We start from the raw sequence: 12,196 nt of genomic DNA on the forward strand, positions 1-12,196 counted from the left end.
CCTCTCAAACCAACATCAACACTACCCGACTCCAATTCCAGAAGGAAATTGAGGTACTTAAATCTCGGAGAACAACCCACTTTTGCACAGAAAACCCAGGATAGACGGAACAATGCAAGGTCACCTTGACCTTTACCTTGGGTCAACCTGGTACGGCTGATATGAACACAGCAGAGGATGGCTGATTCCCACCGGGAGAGGTGGGGGAAGAACACCATGTGGTGGGAATCCCTTAATTGCACAAAGTTTATTAGACAGAGGGGGGTGGGGTGGGGGAGGGGGGGAGGGGTGGGGGGGGGGAGAAGAAAGCCCACAGGAAATCAACTGAACATGCAGAATGGTCACAATTGGAGAGAAGGTCATGGATGGCAGAGACTGAGGGGGGTGGCGGGAAAAACATCAGGTGATAGCCTAAAGGTAAATCATCGAGTCCATACGTAACAAAACTCGGGTGGAGGAGGACCATTTAATAAAGCAAGGGGCTTGATATATGACCATCAGTTGTGTGGTAAGCACCCCACACATGGCAGGCATGAGATGATGTTTCATGCCAGCAGGAAATGTGAAGGCATATACCATGTGATCAGCAGATTTTAGAACCGTCACTGTAAAAAACAATAGCATTCCGAAACTCCCATAAGAGCGAGTGCAACAAAAAATGGAACATTAGCGGAGTGATGAAGGCTTTCAGACGCCGGAACAGATCCCTCTGAATCCGGGGCCAAGGAACTAACTGAAATGGGGGGGGGGGGGGGGGGGGTGAATATTCGGGAGAGAATGTGGGGAACAGGGCAAGGAGGGAGAATGGAAATCACAGCAGAGAAGCAAAGCTGCAAAAAGGATAGAATAGGAAGTGTGAGCAGGGAAAGAGCAAATAATGATGGCTAGGAGCAGTTGCGACTGCCGAACTGGAAACGGGGGGAGGGGCTGTCCCAACCAGGGCTAGTGCAAAAGGCACAGGTGGCCAAACACATACCATGATAGTGCACCGGGTCCAAAAGGAGCACTCTGGAAGATGCACCTGAGCCTTTACCTTGACAACCTTTTTCCAGATGGGACAGAACTAAGACCCGATAAAGGCGGAGAAGAGCAGAATGATTCAAGCTCAAGAGGTGCAGGCAAGATAGAGGAGGACACGGCGTTTATGGAAACAGCTAATCTTCAGAGGGTGGATATGGGGCAACCACGTAAGCTTCTTGTCAAAAGGAATACCCAAGAAACTGGGGGACCACAGTCAGGCGTTGAGCATCAAGGTAGAGCTCAGGACCAGTACAGACTGTAGTACAGTGACTGAAATGCCCCACCTGCAATTTAATTGCTTCCCATGTGCCTTCTCAACCATTTGTTGATTCTTTTTTCATTTCTGTTAGACTATGTTTACCTTATCTTCAGAAGCCAAACCACTGTGTCTACTGCCAACTGGTAACTAGAAGTTTTATCAATCTTTATTCATACATGTCTGCTGTATTGCCAATATGAACAGCAACCAACAATCAGCAAAAAAGTATTTGTTTTAGGTTATAGTTACATTTTCTTATCTTGCCTACTGGCTACCGATTTCAGTACACAGTATGATTCATAGGGCATTTTACAATCAAAAAATTGCAGTACATAGTTAAAATAATAATGTAAGAAACATTTACAGAATATTTTCTCTCTGGTACAGACTGTAACTTTAAAATATATAGGTAGTATCTTGTCCCTGACATGCAGTTCTCAGGCTCGCTTCCCAAATAGGTGTGTCAAACATTAAAAATAAAGGTCAATACTAAGCTTTACATAGATGCAAATTGAGTTAGCATTGATAAGATTTCCCCTTATGTACAGAGTTCCTCTCTTCTTCTTCTTAAAAAGAAAGGGAAAACACAGTAAAAAATACCTAAAGAATAAAAATGGCATAAAATATGAAATTCACAAAATTATATAATAATAAAAAAGAATAATACTTTCCCCTGGGAACTAAACATTAAAAGGAAAACAGCAAAATTAAGTACCCATGATTACATTCACCATTTGTTTATGGTTTACATTACACATTAACAGTGGCAAGGAGTCACACTGTATTAAGAAAAATATGAAAATTATGAACTCACATAACAAAATAAAGAATAACAGGAGGTATTTGCGAACACACACACAAATTGTTTCTGGGTTAAAAATACACCTTTTCCGGATGAAAACACACATTTTCCAGGTGGAAATACATAGTCCTTGTATTAAATGACAGTATACTTTCCCTCGGAACTGTAAACTTATCAATCTACATCTACGTATACCATCTATATTTACTTAGATACTCTACAAGCCACTATACGGTGCGTGGCAGTACCACTACTTGTCATTTCCCCTTCTGTTCCACTCGCAAATATAGCGAGAGAAAAACAACTCTCTGTACCCCTCCGTATGAGCCCTGCGTGCAATGTATGTTGGCGGCAATAGAATCATTTGGTAGTCAGCTTCAAATGGTGGTTCTCTAAATTTCCTCAATAGTGTTTCTTGAAAAGAACATCGTATTCCCACCCAGGATTCCCATTGAGTTTCTGAAGCCCCCCTGTATTACTTACGTTTTGTTCAAACCTAACAAATCTAGCTGCCCATCTCCGATTTGCTACAATCTCCTCCTTCAGTCTGGCCCAGTACAGATCACAAACACTCGAGTAGAACTCTAGAATAGATTATACCAGCATCCTATATGCAGTCTCCTTTACAACTGAACCTCTCTTTCCTAAAATTCTCCCAATAAACCGAAGTCTACCATTTGCCTTCCTTAACACACACATGCTTGTTCCACCTCATATAGCTTTGCAACACTACACCCAGATATTTAAATGACTTAACTGTGTCAAGCAGGACACTAATAAGACTGTATCCATACACTACAGGTTTGTTCTTCCCACTCATCTGGATTAAGATTTTCCACTTTTAGGGCTAGATGCCAATCACCACACCAACTCGAAATTTTGTCTAAGTCACCTTGTATCTTCCTACAGTCACTCAACTTAGACACCTTACTGAACACTACAGCACGTCACCAAACAACTGCAGATTGCTGCCCACCCTGTCCGACAAATCATTTATGAATATGGAGAACAGCGGCGGTCCTATCACACTTCGCTGGGTCACTCCAGATGATACCCTCGTCTCTGATGAACACTTGCTGTCAAGGACAACATACTGGTTTCTATTATTTAAGAAGTCTTTGAGCCACTCACACATCTGTGAACTTGTTCCATATGCTCCTACCTTTGTTAACAGCCTTCACTGGGGAACTGTGTCAAATGCTTTCCTGAAATCTAGGAATATGGAACTGCCTGTTGCCCTTCATTCATAGTTCTCAGTATATTATGTGAGAAAACGGCAAGCTGAGTTTCACATGAACAATGCTTTCTAAAACCATGCCGATTCATGGACATAAGCTTCTTAGTTTCAAGAGAGTTTTTGTATTCAAACTGAGAATATGTTCATGGATTCTGCAGCACACAGAAGTTAGGGATATTTGTCTACAACTCTGCAGGCACGTTCTTTTACCTTTCTTATATACTGGAGACACCTGTGCCTTTCTCCAGTCGCTTGGGACTTTGTGCTGAGACACTCACGATAAACACAACCTATGTAAGGGGCCAATGCCATACAGTACTCTTTCTAAAATTGAACTGGGGTTCCATCCAGACCTGCTGACACAGTTGTTTTCAAATCTTTCAGTTCCTTCTGTATGCTATGTATGCTTATTTCTATGTCATCCATACAGGAGTTTGCTCGATGGTCAAGTTTCGGTATGTTCATACGGTTTTCCTGTGTGAAAATTTCTTGTATGTGAAATTTAAAATTTGGCAATTTGTGGTAAGATTCTATGGGACCAAACTGCTGAGGTCATCAGTCCCTAGGCTTACAGAGGAAGGACTCCAACCTCTGATCGGGGGGACGGGGGAGGGGGAGCTAGGTGAACCTTGACAAGACGCCTCAGACTGCATGGCTACCACGTGTGGCAAAATTTAAAACTTCGGCTTTTGTTTTGCTACCTTCAACTGCCACACCACTCTGGTCAACAAGGGACTGAATGGAAGCCTTTGACCCACTAAGCAATTTTACATATGACCAGAATTTTCTCGGATTCTCTGCTGGATATTTTGCTAAGATGTGACAGTGGTGATTGTTGTATGCTTTGCGCATAGATCTTGTCACAGACACATGAATCTCTACTGGCCTTCGTTTGTCATCATTTGTGCATCCCCTTTTGAACCAAGAAGGCAACAGCCTCTCCTTTCTCAGCATTTCGTTGTTAAACCATGGTGGATCTTTTCCATCCTTTATCCACTTACTAGGCACGTAACTCTCCAGATCTTGATTTAAAATCTGCTTAAACTTTGCCCATAACTCCTCTACATTCATCTCACTGGAATTAAGTGATGCCAATTCACTGTCTAAGTGAGATGTTAATAACTGCTTACCTGCTCTATCTAGCAGAAACACTCTCCTAGCCTTCTAGACTTTTGTAATTATAGTTGCTATTATGACACCATGATTGCTAATCCCCATTTCTATACTGACATTGTCGATAAGGTCCAGCCTCTTTTTGGTTACAAGGTCTAAGATATTTCCACTGTGTGTACACTGCTGAGCTAGCTGCTAAACACAATTTTCAGAAAATTGTGTTCAAAATATTTCGCACGAGTTTCCACCTGTACCCCCCGCAACTTGACATCCCAGTCTATACTTGGCAGATAATAGCTGCCTCGAACTGGAACTGCGTGATCTGGGTATTTACGTGCTACTGACCATAGACTTTGAGTGACTACAACTGTCACAGCGGAATCAAGTGGCCGCTAAAACATGCTACGATTGATTTAGGTTCACTTACACCTGTTAAATGTGACCAGATGACTTCACTGTCACACTCAACTTCAACCTCAATAGACACAATATTTTTGTCAATGCAATGAACACTCCCCCTCCTATGGCCTCTAATCTGACTTCCCGATATACATTCCACAACCCACTAAATATCACAGAGCTTTCCACTTCAGGTTTCAGCCAGCTCTTAGTCCCAAGAATAATTTGAGCATGAGAACTTTCCTGAATACTTTGACAGTTTACTGAAAAAATTGTGACAGTCTAAGTGTCTTTATTCTGAATGTTGTTTCAATTCCCTTGCTGTGAATGGACTGGCGAGTGTTCACCAGAGCACCTCAAACTACCGCCTGACCTAAAAAACCCTCATGTGTACGATGCTACCAAAGTAGCTGCTTCCTTTGTGTAGTGTACCCCTGACCTACCAAGTGGAGCCCGTCTGCTTGTGTCTGTATGTGTGGATGGATATGTGCGTGTGTATACCTGTCCTTTTTTCCCCCAAAGGTAAGTCTTTCTGCTCCCGGGATTGGAATGACTCCTTACCCTCTCCCTTAAAACCCACTTCCTTTCGTCTTCCCCTCTCCTTCCTTCTTTCCTGATGAGGCAACAGTTTGCTGCGAAAGCTTGAATTTTGTGTGTATGTTTGTGTTTGTTTGTGTGTCTATCGACCTGCCAGTGCTTTCGTTCGGTAAGTCACCTCATCTTTGTTTTTATAAGTAAAATTTTAAATGTTGACATAAATGTCCAGTATTCTGGGCCCGAAATTTTTCGAACTGGCTGGTCACCGAAGTGTCAAGTTTGATTTAAGCAATTCATCATACATTCTCAAATGTAATATAATTCAACTTGCGTAAAAGGACATTTACTTTGAAAGTAACATTTCTCAAACCACTTTCGCATTATTTTCCCATGACTTGTTAGAAATAGGTTTGTTTGAGCAGTTACCACAAAGTGCCAGAAGACAGGATTACTGTGCATATGCAGCTACAATGACATGGGAAGAACAAACTTGGAGGTTTCTTTGCTTGTAAACCTTTTGTCGCATTTCTGTTTGGAATTTTGTGTGTAGTGGGGCATCCAGTCACCATGTGCAACAGTCTGGCATGTTGTTCGGAGGGGATATACTTAGGGCATTTTTTTTAATCATATCCTATCCAGTCCTATCCAGATAAGGAATGCAAAAATAGAAAGTAGTCCTTGGCACAATATTTATTTCAGAACTAGACTCTACAACTCAATGTCACCCTAATATTTTGTTATGTGTTGACTTTAACATGGATTTTTTTTAAATTCGTACTCTGCAATACTGTTATGTAGTATCTCCAATCGAGTTTACATCCACACAGCTAGTAAGAAGGAATATAAATTTCTTGCAGAAATATTAATAAAAAACAGTTGTTTGTGTACACCTGCACTATGAGCAATAGGCTTTTCGTGACTTTTTCAAACTGAATAAAAGTTAACAAGGTTACTTCTGAAGCCAAGAAACTGTGTAATTGGAAGTTTATATTCTACTCCAGCAGTAAACATGTGGAGAGTTGCAATGATAAAACATGGTGTGGTGTCAGTATATAGTTTACTGAAGAATGGCGTTCTATAAATTTAAAGGAAAAAAATATTCAACAAATCCCCACTCCTCTCACCTCTCTACCTACAAACAAGACAATTTCACAAATTTCACTAAACACTGTGGCAATGCGGAATGAGAAATAGTAAAGACAGTTAAGAAAGTGAAGTGTAAATAATGCAGCGCAAGAAATACTTCAGAATGCCAGAAACTGCAAAGTGCAAATGCGAAATTACGCCTTTTGACACCAACCACTGATAGCAAGGAGGAAAGGAGCAGAATATGTAAAGAAACATTGTAAGTAGCTTGCATACCAACTTTATAAAGAAAACACTGTTTTTACCTTAAACAATCAAAAATGTATGTATCCAATTTACAGAATAACCACAAAAAATGTTCAAACGTGTGTGAAGTCTTATGGGACTTAACTGCTAAGGTCATCAGTCCCCAATCTTACACACTACTTAACCTCAAATATCCTAAGGACACACACACACACACACACACACACACACACACACACACACACACACACGAGGGAGGATTTGAACCTCCGCCGGGACCAGCCGGAATAACCACAGAAGATGCTTTTATTTATGAAGCAAAACGTGTCTGGTGTAATTCTTTTTAATTAGATTGCAGGCAGCTAAAGACGGATAACATATAGTAACAGATTTTAACAGCTGCTGCTGAAGATGCCCATGCAAACGAATGTATTATAAACAATACTTATTAGGAAATAATGTCAGGCCTAGAGGAGGTACCAGACAAGTGTTGAAACATGTCTTGTGATCGAAAAATACTGTGTTTCACAGGAGGCAGATATGTAAAAGCCCCATAAAGCTTTTCAGTGTGATTTCCAGGAAGTGAATTTTATTGTAGTACCATTACTGTATTATCTCAAGTTTGGTTCTTTATTACAGCATAATGCCATACATGCCAGAAGATGAAACTGTGCACTTGAAAATCATTGAACAGTTGAAACTGGCTAATAGTGTGAAATGAAACACTTCATTTCAAATAAATTGGCTGCCTCTATGGGAAAGATGAACAAAAGGCAAATTTCTTTAGGAAACCGACAAAAATAAACTATGTGATTAATGCCTCATTGCCGATTATGTGGAAATAAAATAAAGTCAGAAAACTGAAACTAATATCATATTTTTGTCTTCCATAATTATGTGAATGTAGTTTAATTCATTTGATAGCTCCCAGGAGCAGAAATTCATTTTGTTTTCACTTGGTGTGAGAGCTGCATAACAAAGAGAGAAGAGGAGGAGGAGGAGGAGGAGGAGATTGGTGTTTAACATCCCGTCTACAACGAGGTCATTAGAGACGGAGCGCAAGCTCGGGTGAGGGAAGGATGGGGAAGGAAATCGGCCGTGCCCTTTCAAAGGAACCATCCCGGCATTTGCCTGAAGTGATTTAGGGAAATCACGGAAAACCTAAATCAGGATGGCCGGAGACGGGACTGAACCGTCGTCCTCCCGAATGCGAGTCCAGTGTGCTAACAAGAGAGAACAGCAAAATCACGAACCATAAACATGGGTCATGTGGGGAGTACTCCCCACTACAACTCTGACTGCTCTGCGCATGTGTGAATCTGGCACCTGGGCACAACAGAAAAATTTTTCCGGTAGCGTCTGGCTGCTTGCAGCTATGGCTTATACATCTAACAGCCACATTGCAAGTAGCGAGAAGCACGAGAATTCGTTGCTCATACATGACTTCAACTTTGTACATGCACGCGAGTCCACTGGAAACTACTCAAATGAACCTAAGGATTTGTCCTAAAGCCTTTGACATATTTGCTGTCGGCAGATGCTTGTGAGCACGCTGTGATTTTTTGTTGTAAATGGTGCAGTCTCTTTGCAAACTTAAGTTTCATATTAGAGTTTTTCTCTTGTTTATGCTGTTTGGCTGCAGTATTTTTCTGCAGTAGCAGGCTAAAGTAAAATTCTCTGTCAGAGTATCAGTTCTTACCAGTCAAAATAACAAAAATTTAACTCAAAACTAAAACAAAGAAAACTTACTAGAATTCTAAAAAAATTCCTTGTTTTCTCCTGGATGAAAAAATTTCCAGATTTCTATGTGGTATTCACCCTGAATAAAACATATAAGGACATCATATACCAGGTGGTTATGATTAAACTTTCCCTATTCAACACATTATGACATGGAAACTAATTACAATACGAGTACCAAACTTGGTAGAATTAATGTCCAGAGTATGGGGTGCATGATTTCCATGTGTCACAATGCCACTGTCCAGTGCCAACTATGAACACCAGATGCTGTGATCAGTCATCGTGATTCACAGTCTCAAACATCACACCAGTTGCAGTGCACCTGGTGATGTGTCAACATGAGCTCCGACAAAAGAAGCAGGGCATTACTGGTAAAGCTCCATTATCCAAACAACACTAGTGCTGCAGCTGTACTTCAAGAATATCACCGGCTGAAAGGATTACTAAAGGGTCCTCTTTCTTCACCTGCTCTGTGCAAAGCATGATGAAAAAGAACTGGAGAACTGTGCGTCACTCTGGGAAGAGGCCAATGACCAGTTGCACCACAGGTGGTTGATGAAATCGCTGTTGCTATGGGAAACAATGGTACACACAATTCCCGATCATCAAGCAATGGGTGTGCTGTGTCACAACAGTTGAACATCCCGTGGTCCACTGCACAGAAGGTGTTTTGAACCATTCTCAAATGGTGTCCATACAAGATCCACATTGTAAAGCAGCTTGCACCACAGGACGCACAACAGCATGTTGACTTTCCTCTCCACTTTCTCAAAAGGACTGAAATTATTGAGGGCTGGCCCTGGACCATCCTGTAGACAGACTAAGCTTATTTTCTTCTGACCAGTGAAGTGGACACACAGAATTGCTGAATGTGGGGATCTTAACCCCCAGTCACTGTGCTTGAAGCTCCTCTGTATGGTCAACATGTCAGTACGGTGTGGCTTCACAGCTACTTTCATCATTGGCCCATTCTTTTTTTAACAGGTTGGCACTCAAGGATTCAAAGACGTGTAGTGTGACTGGCCAGTGTTACTAGGATATGCTTCGCCATCTTGTCATACCCACCCTACAGGAGAGAGATGCACTGAACTCAAAAGTTTTCATGCAAGATGGGGCCCCACCACACATTGCTTGTGAAGTTCACCTGCTTCTCCGAAACACATTTCGAAACAATCGAATTATCAGCCAATAGTTTCCAAATGCTTGGTTGGCATCATCACCTGATCTCACTCCCTGTGATTTCTGGTTGTGGGACTAACTGACGGACAGGATTTACCAGGGGAAAGACGCACGTGCTGATCTGAAGTGCAGCATATCACGAGAGGAAGCCAGCATACCTACGGACATGCTTCGTTACACTGTGCAGAATGCATTACTGTGCTTTCAGACTCTTCAGGACACTGATGGGTGCCATATTGAGCCCCTTTTGTAGCAGCAATGGTACTGGTGTGTAATGCTCTTATGTACCGTAGTACCACATTAAAGTGTTTCAATTGAACTGATTCTGCATTATTTCTCTTTCTCTTCCACATGTCCTTAACATTAACATTACCAAGTTTGGTTCTCATACAGTAATTAGCTTCCATATTATAATGTGTTAAATAGGGAAAGTTTAATTATAACCACCCAGTATTATGCTATGAAACCAAGAAGCTGCTGTTTTCAATTTTTATTACATTAGGCCTATTTTGGCGTGATTGCTATCATCAGGTCATATCATGTGGTCTTTATGTCCATATGATATCAATGTTCTAGTAGCTGTCACTACTGTGTAAGTTTACTCATTTGATGTTGGTGGAGACATTGTAGGTTTTAGACTGTAGCTCTAGCAGTTATTTCTGAAGTTTCCCAATTATGACAGCTTATTTCATAATGACTAATTGACTGCTGTATTGACAGTTGAGTCAAAAATGTCATTATATAACATTGCTGACTCAACTGTCAATTCTTATCATTATGAAATAAAATTCTATTACTGGAAAATTCAAAAATAATTGCTTCACCTACTGTTTTAAAGCCTACAATAGCCCCACCAACATCAAACGAGCGAACTTATACAGCAACTAAGACAGAGATATCATATGGGCATCAAGACCATGTGATATAACCTAACAATGGCAATCACACCGAAATAGGCCTAGTGAAATAAAAATATAATTGAACACAGCAGTGTCTTAATCTAGAAGCATAATGTATAATGTCCTTAAATGACATACACAAAGAAGCAGGCTCAGATGAGTACAAAAAGAATACATCAGAACACACTAAAATAAACCATTAAAAGCAAAAAATACAGGTATCCATGTTAACATCCACCATTCTTATGCAGTTTATGTGTGATAGAAAGTGAAGAAACAGTTTGTATGCTGTTTATACATGATATGAACCAAATACAAACCACGAATGTAAAGATGGCTACCTAGAGTTGCTATTTTATTTTTAATGATTTATCACAGTGGGAACTATTTTATTCTTTGTTTATTATATGATTGTGATTTTGTAAATTTCATATTTTATACTACTTTTATTCTTTACATATTTTTTATATTGTGAAAAAAGAAAACAACCTCTGTACATGGAGGTCACTCTTATCATTGCTGGTTGCAATTTGGATCTATTTAAAGCTTAGTATTGACCTTTAGTTTTAGTATTTGACACACCAATTAGGGCTGTGTGTGTAATGACTGCATGCCAATAGTAAGAGTGCACTACCATACATTCACCGCCAAAGAATAAAAAATTGTAAATGTTTCTTACATTATTATTTTAACTGTGTACTGGGATTTTAAGTAATATGATGGCCTGAGTATGGGTGTGTCGGGAGGGAGGGAGAGAAGGGAAAAAATTGTAACTATAGACTAAAATACTTTTATCTTTAATCAGTAGTAAATTTTGTCCAGTGATTAATTTCTGTAGATGTGAAGATAGGGCCTCTGTTGAATATTTAGCTGAGTGTTTTCTCCTGCCAGCCAAACACAGGCATATCAATATATGTGAATGCAGTTTCACAGCACTCATGCCAAAGCTATTTCTGGTATGCACTTAAGCCTGATTTAGTACAATTAAAACATGAAATATGAATCTGCTTTCTCCTGGACAGGAACCCAGACTTGCATTACTGTGTCACATGATATTCTGCTAAAATTTTGCTGTATTCTGTGTTACTATCAAGCAGTTTTTGGAGAAAGTTAACAGCTCACTGAACAGAAGAAGTATTTGGTCGTCAACAGGCTCAGAAGAAAGATTGGAAATTTCACTAGCTTTTGGACAGATCATTTTACAAGCTCGAGTACACACGTACATGCACCCACTTGTACAGTTACAGAACTGTCAGCACTGATGTAGCTCTGTGTGTGTGTGTGTGTGTGTGTGTGTGTGTGTGTGTGTGTGTGTGTGATTAAAGAGACCAAATTGCAAACGTCATTGGTCCCTTGTTTCATAAACACACAGAGCATATTTAAATCACCCACCAGTCAGGCTAAGCACTAAAAAAAAATCCGGGGGAAGAAAAGCCCCAAGGTCAACGGTAAGGCAACATGGAAAATGGAGCACAGCGGCAAAAACAACATATAGAAGAAAGGCAGAAAGAATTAAAACTGTACAGCAGAGAACCGTGGCTGGCTGATCACGAAAATAAAAGGATGAGCCAGCCACTCTGCAACACGTTAAACCTTCAGCCTAAAAGATTAGGGTGGAGTCGAAGTACAACACAAAACTAAGTAAAATATACAGCACAAAAGAGGGCGACGCAACA

General features: G+C 40.5%; 1 protein-coding gene across 1 annotated transcript in view; it reads right to left on the reverse strand.

The window, feature by feature from the left end:
* The window catches only part of LOC124605236 (brefeldin A-inhibited guanine nucleotide-exchange protein 1), a 257,319-nt gene that overhangs the window by 130,178 nt on the left and 114,945 nt on the right, over window positions 1–12,196 (reverse strand). The window lies entirely within an intron of this gene.

Source organism: Schistocerca americana, chromosome 3 (genome assembly GCF_021461395.2).
Source record: "Schistocerca americana isolate TAMUIC-IGC-003095 chromosome 3, iqSchAmer2.1, whole genome shotgun sequence".
NCBI lineage: Eukaryota > Metazoa > Arthropoda > Insecta > Orthoptera > Acrididae > Schistocerca > Schistocerca americana.